Below are 19,323 nucleotides of genomic sequence, written 5' to 3'. Positions count from 1 at the left end.
TGGGGGACCGCAGCCGTACCCACCAAATCCCCGCTCATCAATTCCGAGCGAAAACCCAAGTTCCTTAATGTGCACATCCCCTCCTGTGGCGGGTGCCACATAGGGCAAATAAAGGGCGTGAAGCCACTCCCGCAAGTGACTCCACTAAGCCGAGGATGCGCCTCGCGAACCACAGACAAACACATCCAACCAATTATACAACCACAATTACCAATACGATAAAGATCAACAACAGTAAACAACCAACAACAATCCACCATCAAAACCATGTAATCAATAGCCGAGTAGGGAAACCCGACCTGGAAAAAGCAAATCACCAAGACCGTCACAAACAGCTATTCAAAACCACTCCTCTACGAAATCACCTCCTATAATCACACAACCATATAATTACTATCTAATAAACACCATACTCTCTAAATCCCCCAAAATACCCAATTAGGGTTTTAATCAAAATAAACGAAAAGGCCTAAAAATTGTACAAGGATCTAACTCACAATATGACGAACTCAACGGCGTAAAGAACACAACGATCCGACGACTGTAGCCCTTAGGATTTGATAGCAATGCGAAGGGGAAATCAACGTATTTTGTTTAGGTTTTTGTGAATTTTAGAAAAAGGTAAAAGTGACAAAGAAACTGACGAAAGTGTTTATATATCTTTTTCGCATTGTTAACAAAACCCGGCAAAATAACCCGTAAAACTGACTTATTCGATCGAGTAAGTCACTTACTCGATCGAGTGACCCCTACTCGATCGAGTACTCCACTTACTCGATCGAGTACCCATCAGACAGTATACTGTTTTGTAACCAAAACTCACTTACTCGACAGAGTAAGCCTTACTCGATAGAGTACCCAACTGTACATAAAACCGTAGTATTACAGTCTTCCCTCCTTAAAAAGGAACTTCGTCTCCGAAGTTCAACCCAAACAAAAAAACAAACGTACTATCTTTACCATGAAACCATAACGTACCCAAGAACTTAAAACAAAACCCCAACCACACCTCAAACCGACTCACAACAACTACTAACTGTACAAAAACTAACATAAAACCACACCAAAACCTTATGCGATCATATCTTACCCCCATAATAGAAACCTGGTTACGTCCCCGTAACCACACATACCTGATCAAAAAGAGACTGATACCGTTCCCTCATAGCCTCTTCCGCTTCCCAAGTAGCTTCCTCAACTCATGATTAGACCATAAAACCTTAAGCAATACCATTTCCCTGGAGCTAGTTTTCCGAACCTTACGATCAAGAATCTGTTTTGGCACCCAAGATAAGACAAGGATTCATCCAACTCGATGTTCTCCACCTCTAACAGATGGGAAGGATTACTCACATACTTCCGTAACTGAGTCACATGGAACACATTATGTACACGATCTAAAGCTGTTGGTAACGCTAGCCGATAAGCAACCTCCCCTACACGATCCAAAATCTCATATGGTCCTATAAACTTCTGGCTCAGCTCCCCTTTCTTACCAAACCTCATAACCCCACGTATAGGAGATACTTTCAGAAGAACCTTATCCCCAACCTGAAACTCTATGTTACGACGATGTAAATCTGCATAACTCTTTTGTCAATCCTAGGCCGCTTTTATCTTTTCACTACTATAAATCCAGGCAACCACAACGGCCCTTTAAAAATGCTTATTCACGAAAATCACCAAAAGACGTTGCAGAATGGATAATTATCTTTGCGCGAAATTTTACTAAACTTAATTACAACGTTTATATGTTGTTAACCGTTGTTATTGGTTTTAACAACGGGTCAAACTTGCAAAACCATTGTTAATATAAAAACTAATAACAACAGTTTATTCTGTAATACATTATAACCGTTGTTAATAATTTGGCACAAAATTAGTGAAAAGTAATTACAATGGTTATATTAGTACCCATTGTTATTAGGTTTTAACAACAGTTGTAGATGCAATAACCGTTGTTATTGAAGTTTTTTCTAAAGAACAACAGATTGCTTTATTCTGCTATACGCTACAAAACATAAACACAAGCTAATTAATACTGCTACACAAATATCATCCTCCATTCCTCCCTGATCGTCTCTCTCTGTCTTCATCTCCGTCACTGTTTTCACCGTCTTCTCTCCCTCATCGTGTTTATCAATCAGGTATATATGTTTCTTAGCTTATTAACTATTTCTTATTAATATTTTCAAGCTATATATAGAGATAGGATTGTTCAATTTCCTGGCCTATGAATGTCGATTATTTTTGAATTTGTTAATTTGTTGGGTTATTATCTAATTTGTTGATAATTTAGCTTAATTGATTTCCTGAATGTCGTTTATTTGTTTGCCTATTATTGGGTTTTCTGAATTAGTTGCCTATATATTACAAATGTAGAAAAATGACTCGAACTTGGATGATTGTTGCAAATATGAGTGACCCCAACTATAAGGATGGTTTAGCTGAATTTTATGAAGTCGTTGCGAACAATTTGAAAGGTTCTTCTAGTATTCCATGTCCTTTTGAAAGATATGGTAATGTTAGGTATATGGCATTTCCGGACGTTAAAATACACCTAGAAAAGTGGAGATTTAATCGATCCTATACACGTATTTTTCATGGGGAACCATTAGAGGACGAGAATAGAGTTGAAGAAGATGATGTTGAGGTATACGAAAGGATAACCAATGATCCTGAGTTTGCCGAGTTTTTTGAGTTGGAAGAGTTGGAAGCAGACCAGTTGAATGTTAGGTCTATAGATAATGAAGAGAATGATGATGAGTCGAATGCTTTTGAAGATGTAGGTGATGACACTATTAATTGGGATGACCTTAACAATATGTATGAGAAGTTGTGTGAGTCTGAAGCACCTCTGTATCCTGGTTGTAAGTTCACAAAAATGTCTATTTGTGGTGAAGTTGTATAATATCAAGGGGGCAAATGGGGTGAGTGACACGTGTTTCACTAGTTTTTTAGCCTTGATAAAGGAGTTGCTTTCAGATGGTAATGTTCTACCTGTTAAGACATATGAGGCTAAAAAACTAATAAAAGGAGTGGGTATGAAATATGAGAAAATACATGCATGTCCAAATGATTGCATATTGTATCGGAAATTATACCAAAACTTAACCAATTGCCCTAAATGTTTGGATTGGCGTTATAAGGATAAGGAAGGGATCCCGGCTAAGGTGTTGTGGTATTTTCCAGTGATACCAAGATTCATAAGGATTTATGCGAATCCCGATGATTCAAAAATGTTAACTTGGCATGAAACTGGAAGAATAAATGATGGAAAGCTAAGACACCCGGCAGATGGTATGCAATGGAAATCGTTCGACGCTAAGTATCCCGAGTTTGGCAATGAACCTAGAAACTTACGTCTAGCGTTGTCCACTGATGGAATGAACCCACACGGAAACATGAGTAGCTAACATAGTACTTGGTCAGTAGTGTTGGCTATTTATAACTTACCTCCATATGTGTGCATGAAAAGAAAGTATTTGATGTTGTCGTTGTTAATTTCCGGCCCTAAACAACCTGGAAATGATATAGATGTCTATTTGGAACCTCTTCTAGATGATTTGAGAATGTTGTGGGATAGTGGGATAGAAGTATTTGATGCATATAAGAACGAAACTTTCAATTTGAGAGCGATGTTATTGTGTACAATATCTGACTATCCGGCTTATGGCGACCTTTTTGGGCACACAGTTCATGGGAAAGAGGCTTGTCCATTGTGTGGGGAGGATATCGAGTCTGAATACTTGAAGTCTTCTCGTAAGTATGTGTATAAGGGAAATATGAGGTTCTTGTATCATGACCATTGTTATCGCAAGATGCAGAAAGCATTCAATGGAAGACAAGAACTTTGTCAACCTCCTAGAATTTTGAGTGGGCATGAAGTTTATCAGAAAGTAAAGCATATTGAGATAGATTATGGGAAGAAGAGCGGCTCTAAATTGTCTACTCGTGGGTATAAGAAAAGATCCATATTTTTTTGATAAACTTCCATATTGGCCTGACCTGGAAGTCAGGCATTGCCTCGATTTCATGCACATTGAGAAAAATGTCTGTGATAATATTATCAATACCCTTCTGAATGTTCCCGGTAAAACAAAGGATAACGTCGCAGCTAGGGAAGATATGAAAATGATGGGTATTAGGCTAGAGTTGGCATCACAGAAGAGAGGTAATCGTACATTTTTACCGCCAGCAGCTTATACGCTTTCACGGAATGAGAAAAAAGAGTTTTGTGCATGCTTGAATGGAATTAAAGTGCCACATGGTTATTCGTCGAACATCAAAAGCCTAGTGTCGATGCAAGACCTAAAACTCACCGGGTTAAAGTCACATGATTGTCACGCTTTGATGCAACAATTACTACTTGTGGCTATTCGTTGCATTTTACCTGAAAAGGTAAGATATGCTATAACTAGATTCTGTCTCTTCTTCCAGTCCTTATGCGAGAAAGTCATCGATCCCGATGACGCGGATTCATTGCAGGACCTCGTTGTAACCTCTCTTTGTCAGTTGGAAATGTATTTTCCACTCTCTTTCTTCACTATCATGATTCATCTGACCATTCACTTGGTTAGGGAGATTTTGTACCTTGGGCTCGTGTACTTGAGATACCAGTATCCTTTCGAAAGATTGATGAAAGTCTACAAGGACTATACATCTAATCGGTATCGTTCGGAAGGTTGTATTGCTGAACGCGCTATTTTAGATGAAGCTCTTTCATATTGTTACGCTCATCTCTCCCCTGAGGAGTTGATTGGCGTTCCTAAGAATTGTCATAGTGACTGGATGACCGGAAAAAGGTATTAGGGGCCGGGTTGAAAAAATTGTGACACGTGAAATATTGCATTTAGCACATACGTATGTGCTAAACAACGAAGATGAGGTGCAACCTTATATTCAACAACACAAAGATCAACTCAAATACGATCACCCAAACAAGACCGAGAAGTGGATTGCAAATGAGCATACGAAGACGTTTGGAGAGTGGTTTAGGAATATTGTCTTAGAGTATATGAATCAAACTGGTTATGACATCTCTCCTAGGTTACTACGTCTTGGTTTAGGTCCAAATGCCAGGGTCACCTTTTACAGCAGTTTTGCCATTAATGGATATACTTTTTACACTCGCGAGCAAGATGAGTTGAGCATAATGTAAAATAGTGGTGTGAGTTCTGAATTTGAGGCAATGCACTTTGCTACTTCAAAAGATAAAAAGCCTATTTGGAGAAAATGCCTTTATTATGGTGTTATTCATGAAATATTGGTATTAGATTACATTGATTTCACAATGCCTTTGTTTCGATGTAACTGGGTTGGTAACAACATCCATTGTGTCCGAAAGGATAAGATGGGATTTACGTTGGTCAATCTGGGTAACGTTGGCAATAATAAGGATGATCCTTTCATAATGGCATCCCAAGTTAAACAAGTGTTCTATGTCACCGATCCTATCGATAAGAAGTGGTCTGTTGTACTGTCTATAAGGAGTAGAAGGAGTAGTCCATCCGATAATGGTGATGATTATCAGGATGTCGTTTTTGAGGGAATGGATCACTCTACCACTTTATCATATTTCGACGATGTTGACACTGATCATGAGGACACTGAAAGCATCTATATGCGTGATGACCATGGTGAAGGTATTTGGGTTAACGAAGAAACTATGATATCCAAGAAACGTCCCCGATCCTGAGATGGTCTATAATGTAAGTTATTAGCTTTTATTTTTATTTTTATTTTTTAAAGATATATATATCTTCCTTTTAATTTTTTTTCTTTTTTTTTTTAAATAACTATCTCCACTGAACAGATTTGCATTTGGGAACTGCATATTTAATACAAACGTAAAGCACTGATAATCTCGACGCTACTTATACAACAGTACTGGAAATCTTACAAGACCACAGGGTTACACATTACCTTTATTTAAGTTGCCTTTTCAAACAGGGCCACGACACTGCTTATGATAGGCGGATACAAACACACATAGTTTGACACTCAACAAATAACACACGACGTTGTTTGGAAGTTTCAGCCATAGACAAGGACACATTTTGTAGGGGTTTTAGGGGTACATTGCTTGGAAAACAGCCACAACCTGTAGGCATCGACGCTTTCTGACTGGCCGACTGCTACCCATCAAAGATGGTCGCATACAGTACTTGGACATAGTCCACGGTATTCTTCAGAAGCTCGGCATCCTCGTCTGTGGCTACCCAGACGTATGGTTCGAGTGTTCATCTAATCGGAGCATTCCAGTCATTCCTGCCATGGCCTCTGAGTTAAAACATCATGTCAAGCTTAAATGCTGATTCTGCATGTGCAGGTGATGTTCCAAACTGAATGAGTAGACTCCCTTTGAATCCCCATGGCCCCCATTGTGGCTTAATTTTGCTGACTGAGTATCCCAGCTCAATAAGCTTATTCCTTAAAGGATTAAAGCTTTTGGCAGCAAATTTAACATTGTCTATATCTATGTGGCTTGGGGCATTCATCAGGACACGGTGATATGGACGACCAACATTTTGAGTCATTTTCAGACCAGTATTTTGATGGTTTATTTGTGAGTTGTGGGGAGCTAATGGATACTGAGCTAATGGGATGCCGAGCTTCTGAATTTATAGCAAGTTTGAGATGTGTTGTTGGAGTGTATGTATGTTGTCTTTAGCTTTTGGTAGCTTTAAAAAGCCAATAGAAGCAATGGTCATTATTAAAGATTCCCAAATTTGCATGGCATGGTAAATCCTGTAGATATGCAGTATATGCATGCTGGTGTTGTTGTCTTATTTTCTTGATCTTATTATTAGATGTGGATGTTGTTGTTGAAATTGCTGATTAATGTTGCAGTATATAGTGCTTTTGCTGTTAAAGTTGTTATGCTGGTGTATTATTACAGGTTTGGACTGTAATGCAATTACAGTAACTTTTTTTTAAAAAAAAAAGTGTTAAACAGTAACAACGGTTATATTGACATTACCCGTTGTAATAACTTTCAACAACGGTTATATTTACATTACCCGTTGTTATTACATTCAACAACGGTTACATTGACATTACCCGTTTTTATTACTTTCAACAACGGTTGTAGTACTTCTACCCGTTGTCATTGCTTTTTTTAGACATATTTCATTTTGGCGCAAATTGGGTGAAAATATATTACAACGGGTATACTTTAACCGTTGTAATAAAGTTATGACAACGGTTGACTTTTATTGACCCGTTGTTATTAACATATCACAACGGTTTTGTTTTAAGGACCCGTTGTTAATAGTTTGTCTTAGTAAAAAACTAATTTACAAACACATACAGTATATCTGACATACCACACAAACACAGCACAAACACGCACAACATCAGTTCAACCGTTCGTATCCTGAGTTTATTCTCTCTCCCCCGCTTTCTACATTCTCGTTGCCGGCCGTCGCCCAGTTTCCGACGCCCAGATTCCGTTGCCTTCCGTTGCCTTCCCTTATCATCCTGCTCATTCTCTTTATCATCATCATCATCAGGTATGGTCACTTTTGTGTTTCGTCATTAGGGTTTTAAGATCATATTTTTTGTTTTTCGTCTTCTTTGTTATCTTTATCATCCCGCATCATCTACTTCATTCCTCTTATTAAGGTTTTAGGATTTTAGAAGCTCAAACTATTATTTTAAATTTTCATTCCTCTTTAGGGTTTTAGATACTCTGCATGTCGTTGTTCATTTCCTATTTCATTCATATTTAGGGTTTTAGGATTATCATGGGTGAAAAACGGAAAATAAATCAAAAGAATAATAAGCCTGGTGAGAGGGTTGCTACGAAATGCCCTGCAGCCCTTGCAGCTATAGCGGCTAAACAGCCGCTTAAAATAACATGGAACGTGAAGGGTTTCCCTACTGGTCCAAATGCGAAGGATTTATCCACTTGGATTGGATGTTGAACAAGACAGTTTGTGCCTATCCATTTAGAGGAAATTAGGAATTTGAATCCAAAATTGGCGCAGTTATTCTTGGATCGTATAAATGAAGCCTTTGATATTGCCGAATGCTATGATAAGTATTTAATACAGAAGGCAGGGAGTGTCTTCAAGCAGTGGAAGTGTGACGTTGGTAAGTATTGGTTGTATGTGGACAAGGAGACGGGGGAGATGCGTAAGAGCCCACCGTCAAACAAGTGTCCCACCATCACTCAGGAACAATGGGATCTTTTCAAAGCGATTCGAACTAGTGAGAAGTTTGAGGTTAAATATCCTCGCCTTTTAATGATTTACCTATCATTTTTTTAATTAATGAGTTCTCTATAATCTTTTTATTATCTCATCTACTTGCGCTTTTATATAATTTGAAGGCCGTTAGCAAAAGAAATCGTGCTAACATTTCATGCAAGAAGGGGAAATGGTATGGTTCTCGAGGCGGTTACAGATTGATAGAAGACCAACTCGTAAGTAGCATGCATCCCCCTGTTTATTTGATTTTTTTAATCACACTTGGACTTGATACACATTTATATATATAACTAGAGATGGCAAACGGGTCAATCAGATCAGTTTCGATTTGGACTCTTTCGGATCGGGTTATTTCGGTTTATCTTTTTTTTCGATTTCAGTTCGGTTCAACTCAGGTTGGATTCAGTTTTCACTTTTAATTGGTTGTAGATATTTCAGATCGGTTCAGGTTCGAGTTGGGTCAATATCGGTGCAAATAAAGTTCGAATCGGGTTAATATCAGAGTAGATGAATTCGGGTAAGGTTATAATCGGATCGGATGTCAAGGGATTAGGTCTTTATTCAAAAGATTGGGTATAATACGAATAATATTTTTTAAAAAGTAATAAAAAATGTTTTTTTTGTATAACTACGATATAATATTAATTCATTGACGTCAAATGGGTGTCACTCATGTACAAAAAGACACCATAGATGTGACGCCTAGGTACATTCGGGTCATTTCGGGTTTTAATGTTAGGTTTCTGTCATCTATGTACGGGTTTAAATCGGTCCAGGTATATATCGGTTCGGATTAAAACAGTTCTGGTTGAAACAGTTCAGGTTCGTTCGATTATGGGTCTATTTCGGATATTAAAAATTAGGTTCGATTTCGAATCAATTCAGGTCGATTCATGTTTCGGGGTGAAATTCAGTTATACCTTTCGGGTGTACGGTCAGGTGTCGATGCAGGTATTTTCGATCGGTTTTTCGGGTTTGGTATAACTTTGCCAGGTCTATTTATAACTGTTACTATGTTAATGTGTAGGTGGCAAAGGGAGTGACCGACTTGAATCGGCATGTAACTTATAAAGAAGGGCACACGCCTAAAAGATCCCGGCCGTGTGACAAATATGATCAGGAAGTGTTGGCCAACATAGTAAGCGTTATTTTATTAAGATGAGTTTATTACTAACTTTATTATTTTAGTCACAAATATAATTTGAAGTTTATTTAATATATTATAGGAGAAGGTATTGAAGGAGGTAGAAGAAGGGAAATTCACTCCTAATGGTCGTGATGACGTTCTTGCTAGAGCGATCGGCCGACCCGAACATCCGGGTCGATTGAGGGGCATCCCGTTACAGGTTGGAGTCACGAAAAATTATGGGAAAACTGCCCCGAAAAAGAAGAAAAGGAAGGCTAAGGCTGAGAAGGCTGACATGGTACCATTTATTCTATTATTTTCATTTAAGTTCACATGTTATTGTTTTAAACAAATTGCTGAAACATTACATTCTTGGCACGCAGGTTCAGTTATTGGCATCCGTGATACTAAAGATGAATTCTGGAGGCAAGCTGTGAGATCCCTCGAGAAATATCCTTTTTTGAAATAAGTTAATAAATATGGAGTCGCCAGTAGGTTTTATAAAAAAACATGCAAAAAATATTTAACGGAAAAGGCCCCTTTTGATCCCTGGAATGGGGACTGATCCGTCACTCCGGCCTAAACCAAAGATTGCGGATTCGGGGGTAAAGGTACGGTCAGGGAAGGTGTTAGGCACCCAGACCGCTCATCAAACTTACGGTCTCTACTATTTATTTGTAATATTATATATTTGACGATTCAAACAAAAGAAAACGTTTTTAAAACAATTTTATACAAATTATTTACAAACAACGAAAGCTAAATTACGATAATATGAGAAGTAAAGAGTAGATATGACACCCTCAGGCCTACCTGGATACGGCGTTTCGACAAGTTGCTTACTCGAACTGACTTTAGGGCGTCTTTATGCTCAAAATAGGATGGATGTATGTATGTGAAAGTATGATGGGAAGATAGTATTTTGTATGGAATAGTATTTTCTGTGTATATTTTCTCTAGGAATTTTCTGTGTCCATAATAAGGATGTAAAGGGGAGTATTTATACTAGTTAAGATGGAGGGTTTGACAAGACCTGCATAACGTCCGGAAGATAGAAGTTGAGTCGAGCAACAACTTTTCTAATGGAGGGTGATCTATATCCACTTGCGCTACGTATTTGTTCCTTTTCCTGAGTTCTAAACACAGAGAAATTTTTGGGTTTGCAGAACTCCTAACAAGTTGCTACGTACTCATGCTAATTTCTTATCTTGGTGTTCTTATTTTATTCACATCTTATATCATCAATCAACCACCAATATTATAATAAGTTGGCCGGCCAACAAAATGGAATAACTTGTTGACTTAAATTAAGCCGGGTGTAATCAAAAGAACGGCCCGTTAAAATGCTATGGATTTATAAGGTGATTTGCCTTATTTATTTATCAGGCTCAATCCTATGTCATTTAATGGCCCGTTAAAACGTACCATTTTCTATTTACGGTTTTGTGTCGTCAATATGTCGACTGGAAAGTTATTAGAATTACGCAAATGGACTATGAATGTAGTAAGTGGTCGAAGTGGACCGGGTGATAAAATGGTTGTTTTAGGTACAATCTTGAGCATAAATAACCCTATATCAAATCAAGTAAGGTACCTTCCGAATTAAATAAGGGTCTCATCATCGGGTGTTCGCAAGGCTTGTAGACATTTTGAGGTGTCTACAGAAGCCCCCACTTTGACCGAGTCTGAGTAAGACGAATGTCAAAGTAATCCGGTCGGGATAGATAAAGGTTAAGAAACGTACCTGGGCCTCTTATATTATATGTCTGAAGTAGCTGGAATCTGGAACTGGCTTAGCAAAACTTTGTTTTACTAAATGCGGAAGGAAGCTGGAACTCGTGCAACGAAACTTTGTTTCATTGGTCTGAAACTGGCATAGTGAAACTTTGATTCACTGGTCTGGAACTGGAAACTGGCATGGCAAAACTTTGTTTCGCCGGTCTGGAATCCGGTAAAGCAAAACTTTGTTTTGCTGGTCTGGAATCTGAAATAGCTAAACTTTATTTAGCTCGTCTGGATCTGGTAGAGCGAAACTTCGTTTCGTTGGTCTGAACTGGTATAGTGAAACTTTGTTTCACTAGTCCGGATCTGGAAAAGCAAAACTTTGTTTCGCTTACGAGTGAACCTGCAAAATCAGATTTCACAAGCTCAAATGCGTGTCAGGGCCCGCCGACCGAAGCACTTTCAAAATTTTATTTTGAAAAGAGATTAGGATGTAAAATTTGATTTTACAAACTAGGATTTGCAAAATTTTATTTCGCAAAGAGAAAGTTCAGAAAATTTTATTTTAAGAACTTAAATGCATGTCAGGGCCTGCCGACCAAGTTTAATTTCAAAATTTAATTTTGAAAAGAAGCTATATTTGAATTGAAAATCGTAAAACTTTATTTCACGAAAAGGGCTGGGAAATTGAAAAATTTTATTTCACAAAAAATAGAGAGGTGTAAAATTTGATTTTACAAGAGTGGGTTTAAAACCGAGCGAGACCGGACACTTGAATACGCCTAATTAAAAGACGGGTGAGAAATTGAAGCGGACCATTTTATTGACTTGTATGAGCACGCGTCCTACAACTGATTTTCGAGAATTGTCTTCACAAAGATTAGAAGAGGAAGAAACTTATTTTGCTTCCTGGAGAATGGAGAGTCCTCCAACAGACAAATCTTTCCATTATGCGCCTTAATTTTTTCCTCCAATTCGTCTGTTTCTAATTGATTTTTTGACTTCCTCTATTTTTGATCTATGAAGTTCGAATTAACCAATCGTATCGTCCTGATGTGGGACAAAATCATCAACGGTTGCGCCGTCGTGGTTGTCATTCCAGCGCTTGATTGGCAACAAGATGGTCGGTGTCATAGCACCGTTGAACTGGCTCTTGATATAGAAGGAAATCAGCGGAGGTGTTCCGCCATTCGAGCCCCCGATTGGCGACTGGATGACTGATTACAGAGTGCCATAGACGTAAGTGTGTCTTTTTTTTGTTGATTGATTTTCAATTAATGCTCTTTAAATGATTATCTTCAAATTTTCCATTAATTTTCAAGCATAATATCCTGATATGGGACATAATTGACAATTGATGTGCTGTCATAGCCATCGTCTGAGCCCCCGATTCGTGACGCGTTGACTAATAAAGAGCATCGTCGAATCCTTTGAGCCGTCCTAGCCATCATTAACTGAGCATCAACAAATCTGCAGGTCGTGATTTTTGACCTGATTTCGCATTCTTGCATTCAAGCGCCTGATCAGATCGTAAGTATTTCCGTCTCTTTATTGACTGATTTCAAATTCATGTTTTTTTTTTTTTATCGTTTTGTATCTTTACTGGCCAAGTAGATAATTTACTGGTCTCACGAATCAAGTTGTGTGCCTGACTGAACTGATAGTGAAATTGTGACATTAATGCAAATGACTAATCAAGTCGTGTGCCTGATAATTTGATTGAATTGATAGCATGATTGTGACATTAATGTGAATAATGCCAGATATTAACGATTTTAACAATACATTTTTTTTATGTTCTATGCTGATAATAATGCATGGTGTAAATTAATGTATGCTTATAATGCTAATGATATATGTTGATGCACCTTCGACAATGAAGACCACACTAAACGATTAATGGCGCATTTGTTTTCAAAAAAAAAAAGCTAGATAAATTTGCGTTACATCTCCATTACTAGTTCTGTTAAATAAAAATGAAAGACGGTGCTGTTGAGCATGATCCAGGACAGGGACGGAGTATTCGAATTCAGATAGGAATCCAGCCTTTGGCCGTGATTTTTCTTAGAAAGTTCGGCTTATCGACTTCTACTAGAATTCTTAAATCTCAGTAGTTATTCCTATTCTGCACCTGACAAGGATGGGTATATGGTAACTCCGTATTTAATACGGGTAAAGATTTCTACTACCCCCCACTTTTCTTCTCTTTAAATAGCACTCTCTCTTTAAACTTCTCCATCTCAAAATTTCCTCTTCACTCACAATGTCTCAAAATTTTGAAAATGCTCTAAAATTATGGCTTGACAACCTCACGAAGGATGAAAAGGACTACGTTATTAGTGTCCAGCTGGGACCATTGCTACTATCAATGAAACAAATTAAGATCTCCTGGGATTTTTTACGCGCTGCCGCTTTATTTTGGGATCCTGAAGTTCACGTATTCCGCTTTGGCGATCGTGAGATATGTCCTATGACGGAGGAATTTATTGCCATCCTAGGATCATCTGTTTAATATTTTCCCGCGCTTCCTAGTCTCGATGATGATTTAAGAAAAGACTTCAAAGATTATCTGGGCATTACTACTCGTCTAGATGAATTTTTGAATGGACGTAGGGTAAACCTCTGCCGTCTGATCCCGCACTTCACTTCCCCTAGCTATCCCAGGACTGTGCTTGACTTCCGTTATAAAAAACGGGCATTGGTGTTATGCCTGCTCAACTGTTATCTATTTGTAAGCCCTTCCAATGTTTATGGGCACGGCTGCCTTCTAAGAGTAGTAAAGCATATGCGCAACGACTGCTCACCTATGCCTCTGGTCCTAGCTGAAACTCTTCACTGCTTAGATATTTTACGACGTAATCCAGAAGCTGCATTCTGCGGTAGTCCCCTGTTACTTCAGGTAATTTCTTGTGTCATTCACACAACTCACATATTTTCCTACTTCTGATTCCTTTTCCTCTTTTTTTTTTTCGATTCCTCTCTTTCTTTTTTGTTTTTTTATTCCTTTTTTTTTTCTGACCTGGTGTGGGTCATTTTATTTCTTTTTTTTTTTTACCTGGTGCGGGTCATTTTATGTCGATAAATCTTTGTCCTAGGTATGGCTACAAGAGCGTATGCGACTAGTTGAACGACCTCTCGATCCCAAATCTTATCAACCTCATAGCTTCGCTGGCCCCTTTTGATCCCTGGAATGGGGACTGATCCGTCACTCCGGCCTAAACCAAAGATTGCGGATTCGGGGGTAAAGGTACGGTCAGGGAAGGTGTTAGGCACCCAGACCGCCCATCAAACTGACGGCCTCTACTATTTATTTGTAATATTATATATTTGACGATTCAAACAAAAGAAAACGTTTTTAAAACAATTTTATACAAATTATTTACAAACAACGAAAGCTAAATTACGATAATATGAGAAGTAAAGAGTAGATATGACACCCTCAGGCCTACCTGGATACGGCGTTTCGACAATTAGCTTACTCGAACTGACTTTAGGGCGTCTTTATGCTCAAAATAGGATGGATGTATGTATGTATGTGAAAGTATGATGGGAAAGTAGTATTTTGTATGGAATAGTATTTTCTGTGTAGATTTTCTCTGAGAATTTTCTGTGTGAATTTTCTGTGTCCATAATAAGGATGTAAAGGGGAGTATTTATACTAGTTAAGACAGAGTGTTTGACAAGACGTGCATAACGTCCGGAAGATAGAAGTTGAGTTGAGCAACAACTTTTCTAATGGAGGGTGATCTATGGGGTCGTTTGGTTACCCACTAAAAAACACAGGAAGTACAATTCATATGAATTGAAAAATGGGTAACTTGTTTGGTTACCCCAATTCACATGAATTGAAACTTCCCATGAATTCTAATTCCTCCATAATGGAGGAAGTTGCTTACCTAGGCCCCCCTAGGTAAGTGGGAACGCCTACATGAATTGCAATTCCTATATGCAACCAAACAACATTTTCTATTTCACATGAATTCTAAATTCATGTGATCTTTCACTTCCTAGACAATGGAAATTCCTGCATGTAACCAAACGACTCATATATCCACTTGCGCTACGTATTTGTTCCTTTTCCTGAGTTCTTAACACAGAGAAATTTTTGTGTTTGCAGAACTCCGAACAAGTTGCTACGTACTCTTGCTAATTTATTATCTTGGTGTTCTTATTTTATTCACATCTTATATCATCAATCAACCACCAATATTATAATCAATTGGTCTCCCTTGTGACGGGACACCATTTGTGACGGATATTTTGTGAGTTAAAATGGTAACAAAATTGGTTAGTGGAGAAAGGGGACCACATGAACAGTGTTGCAGAGAGAGAAAAAGTGGGTACTGTGTGAGGTAAAATAGTATCCGTCACTCCAAAGTGACGGATATGTCATGTCTACAATGAGAATTTGTGTATTATAATAAGTTGGCCGGCCAACAAAATGGAATAAGAGTTATGTACGTACTTGTCGACTTAAATTAAGCCTGGTGTAATCAAAAGAACGGCCCGTTAAAATGCTATGGATTTATAAGGAGATTTGCCTTATTTATTTATCAGGCTCAATCCTATGTCATTTAATGGCCCGTTAAAACGTACCATTTTCTATTTACGGTTTTGTGTCGTCAATATGTCAACTGAAAAGTTATTAGAATTAAGCAAATGCGCTATGAATGTAGTAAGTGGTCGAAGTGGACCGGGTGATAAAATGGTTGTTTTAGGGACAATCTTGAGGATAAATAACCTTATATCAAATCAAGTAAGTTTCATTCCGAATTAAATAAGGGCCTCATCATCGGGTGTTCGCAAGGCTAGTAGACATTTTGAGGTGTCTGCACAAGCCTTCCGAAGAAGAATTGAAGATGATGGAGGATGTCATTAAAGGGGGTAAGGTATAACAGATTGGTCAAGACGCCGAGAACACTACTACCTTCGCAATACATGAGAAGGAAGTATCGGTTAACGAGATTGATGCGATGTCGTTGTGTGCACCAAAAATAAAATTTATAAAACCTATTAGAACTAACAGAAGCTAGTGGTAACAGGGTCGATCCGCATGGAGGTAGGGAGTTAAGTTGTTTAATTTCAGTCAATGAATTTCTGGGGGGTTTTGGATTGGACTAAGTCTAATAACATAAGATAAATAAGCAAATAAAGAAAGAAATGTAAACAATGATTAAAAGAAGGCTAAGACGATCGGTTCACTGTAGCTGCGATGGCGGTAATCCTAGGTCGGTCTGAAATAATCATGTAAGATGGGCAAATAACAGGTCCTCTCGGTCCGAGTTAACTAGTAGCTTCTTTCGGCCTATATATGCTACTAATCCCTAAGTCTCACTAAAACTAGCTCTCGCCCTGAATAGTGATTCCTAAAGCCAAAATTACTTATCTTTCGATCTTAGCAATTTAGTCGTCTCAATTTATTAATCTATTTTCCCTCCCCTATCTCTCGATCTTGTGGGTTGGTCAAATACTAGGCTTTTAACAAGTCGCATGCATTCGATTTTGTCAAAAATTGCAATTAATAAACTGAAATAGTGCTAATCTAACACGAGGCCAGTCGATCGACCAGCTATGTTAGTCGATCGACCATTACCTGAATCAGGATTACCTAAACTACGCCATCTAAGCTACGAATCCTCTCACATCTTAGCGCGGGAGATTTAGCTACTCATACTGGAATTAATAACGGAAACGAAAATAAAGATGAAAACAACAGAATTCATAACTAAATTAAATAAACAATAAAACCACATAAAAGAAAGAATTAGGTATTAGGGATTCTAACTAATCAAATCTAATCTAATAAGAAGGAATAAAAGCAAACTAAAATTTAGAACAAGAATTACCAGAAATAAAGAAGGCAAGAAACGAATCCGGATGCAAAAGAAGAACTTTATTGAAAAGCTAATGAAAACTCTGAATCTCTCCCAAAATCCGTGTATATAAAGCAGTAGGAAGGAGTTACGTTATATAGATGTGTCACGTAAAATCCTTCTCCCAATCTAAGTACAAATGGGCTTAGGTTAATATCTTTTAATTCTCGTCAGATTGCATAAGTGGTCGATCGACCACATCAACCAGTCGATCGACAGAAGGTCGAGAATATCATAAGCTTCTGACATAAAATAAAACTTGCACGTCAGCTCATGTGGTCGATCGAACATGGACCTCAGTCGATCGACTGACTGCTCTTCCTGGAGTCAACTGTTCAGCATTCTGACAGTCTATAGACCATGTAGGTCAGTCTATAGACCAAGTTAGCTGGTAATCCGCTTCTGAAACTCTCGCAAATCTATCTTTCAGGCCTTGCTACGCGCACCGAGTTCATTTCCCGAGTCAAACCTTCATGTCAAATCCTATGCCAAGCACTTAGGGACGGTTTCGGCTCGATTTCCGCTAGATTCTTCACATTTTTGCAATATTACACAAAAAAGGCGGAAGTGGACAAAATGGGGCAAATAGTAGAATAAACTACCAATGATGGACATAAAATGCGTGGAAATAAAGATGTAAAACATCATATTATTGACACGCATCAAACTTCCCCAAACCAAACCCTTGCTTGTCCTCAAGCAAGAACTAGACTCGATCTTAGGACCTAATGGAACGATTTCATCCTCAGAGCGAAATGCAAACCGAATAGCCTAAACCAATTTAATGCAACACTAACAATCAAATAGCAATATGAATCATGCAAACGAGTTATGAAGTTGTTTAAAACTGCTGAATTATCAACTATAAAGACTTATCAAATTGGACTCTCACGGGCCGCTCAAATCGCACAAAAGCACACGTGAATATATATATATATATGTATATATATATATATATATGTATATATATATATGTATATATATATATATATATGTATATATATATATATATACGATAGAAAGAAGTAATTTTGTAATGACTCTCACCTAACTACGACCTATAAGAACATGCCCGCAGTCTAACATGAAAATGATCTCTACAACCTTACATATGCATTCCAACCATTAAAGACCATGACACATGCCGAGGAGATTATGGGTAAGTGAGGTAATGGGTAAGAAGGGGCTAAGATGAATTCGGATAAGAGGAGTTAAAAGCCAAGCTAGCAACTAATAAACACCAAATTTAGGAACATCCCAACTTCAAACTCAAAAATAAATCAATACAAAACAGTGCCAATTGGATGCACACAACTCACTAATCACCAAAATTTCGTCAACTCCCCATAGGATACAAATATAACAAGGGAGCAAAAATCACAGCACAATATTATTCCACTTTTCCGTATATGATTTTTCTTTCTTTTCATAATTCTTTTTTTTTCATAATTCTTTTCCTTTTTCAATTCTTTTTCCTCCTTCATTCTTTCACCCAACATTTCATAATGAGAATTAATAACCAAACCGCAAACAACACATTCCCAAAATTGCTACCTTTATTAGCTCGGCTAGGGTAGGATAGATTATAGATTGTAGCTAATTGGGACAAAATAGGCAATTTTGGCTATGAGGGACTCATGGGTAAAACAGAATAAAGGAGATACCTCTACCACGTGTGTCAACAAACCACAAACCCGAATGCATACAGATACTAAGCATATCAAGTTCATGTTTATGCAAATTTATGTAACATGCCTCATAAGGAGTAACTACTCACATCCTAAATAAACTGGTCATGGATGACACCAGTTATAAAGCTCTAAGACTCAGAAAATGATGTAGTTTGCCAAAATTCAAAGTCAAATTTCAAATTCAGCAAGTAATTTAACAAAAACTCGTAAGTATGCATATGTGATTCTACTAATAACATATCAATTAAGAACAGCTTAGGCATAAACAGCTGAAATTGCAATGTCATCATTGAAATACTACCCTTCCGACTCGACCTACATGCTAAAATAAACGTGAAATTTTTGAAGTTTTGGGATTTTTTCAATTTTTTTTTTTAATTCTGTATATATAGAAAATAAATACAATGCAAGCAGAAATGCAATAAACGTGTAATAAAAATAATGCAAATGCGACGCAAAACCCTTCCCCAAACCAAATCACACAATGTCCTCATTGTGCAAAATCATATAAAAGAAACAAAAGGGAAATGGGATTTTTGCGATAAATAACTAAATAAGACTTGAAAAGTAACTCGGAAACTCACAAGATTTTAAGCGCAAAGGAAACCTCCCCAAACCAGCATGAGCTAGGAGGTTTCAGTAGCCAGCAGTGCTACCAATAAGTACCTGAACAGACAGACTACCGCGCATTATCCGAG

General features: G+C 37.8%; 1 protein-coding gene across 3 annotated transcripts in view; it reads left to right on the top strand.

The window, feature by feature from the left end:
* The first annotated feature begins 11,881 nt into the window (after positions 1-11,881).
* LOC141611946 (uncharacterized) overlaps positions 11,882-19,323 on the top strand; it is a 47,143-nt gene continuing 39,701 nt past the window's right edge. The window contains exons 1-2 of one of the 3 annotated variants that reach the window (XM_074430607.1): positions 11,882-12,300; positions 12,433-12,591. The gene's annotated coding sequence lies outside the window, so the exon portion shown is untranslated. Of the gene's footprint in view, positions 12,301-12,341; positions 12,592-19,323 lie in introns of those variants that run through there. The other 2 variants (XM_074430608.1, XM_074430606.1) reach the window with 2 other exon arrangements.

Source organism: Silene latifolia, chromosome 11, assembly GCF_048544455.1.
Source record: "Silene latifolia isolate original U9 population chromosome 11, ASM4854445v1, whole genome shotgun sequence".
Classification (NCBI taxonomy): Eukaryota; Viridiplantae; Streptophyta; class Magnoliopsida; order Caryophyllales; family Caryophyllaceae; genus Silene; species Silene latifolia.
Note: the sequence above shows the minus strand (reverse complement) of the source record. Positions and strands in the feature narration are given on the sequence as shown.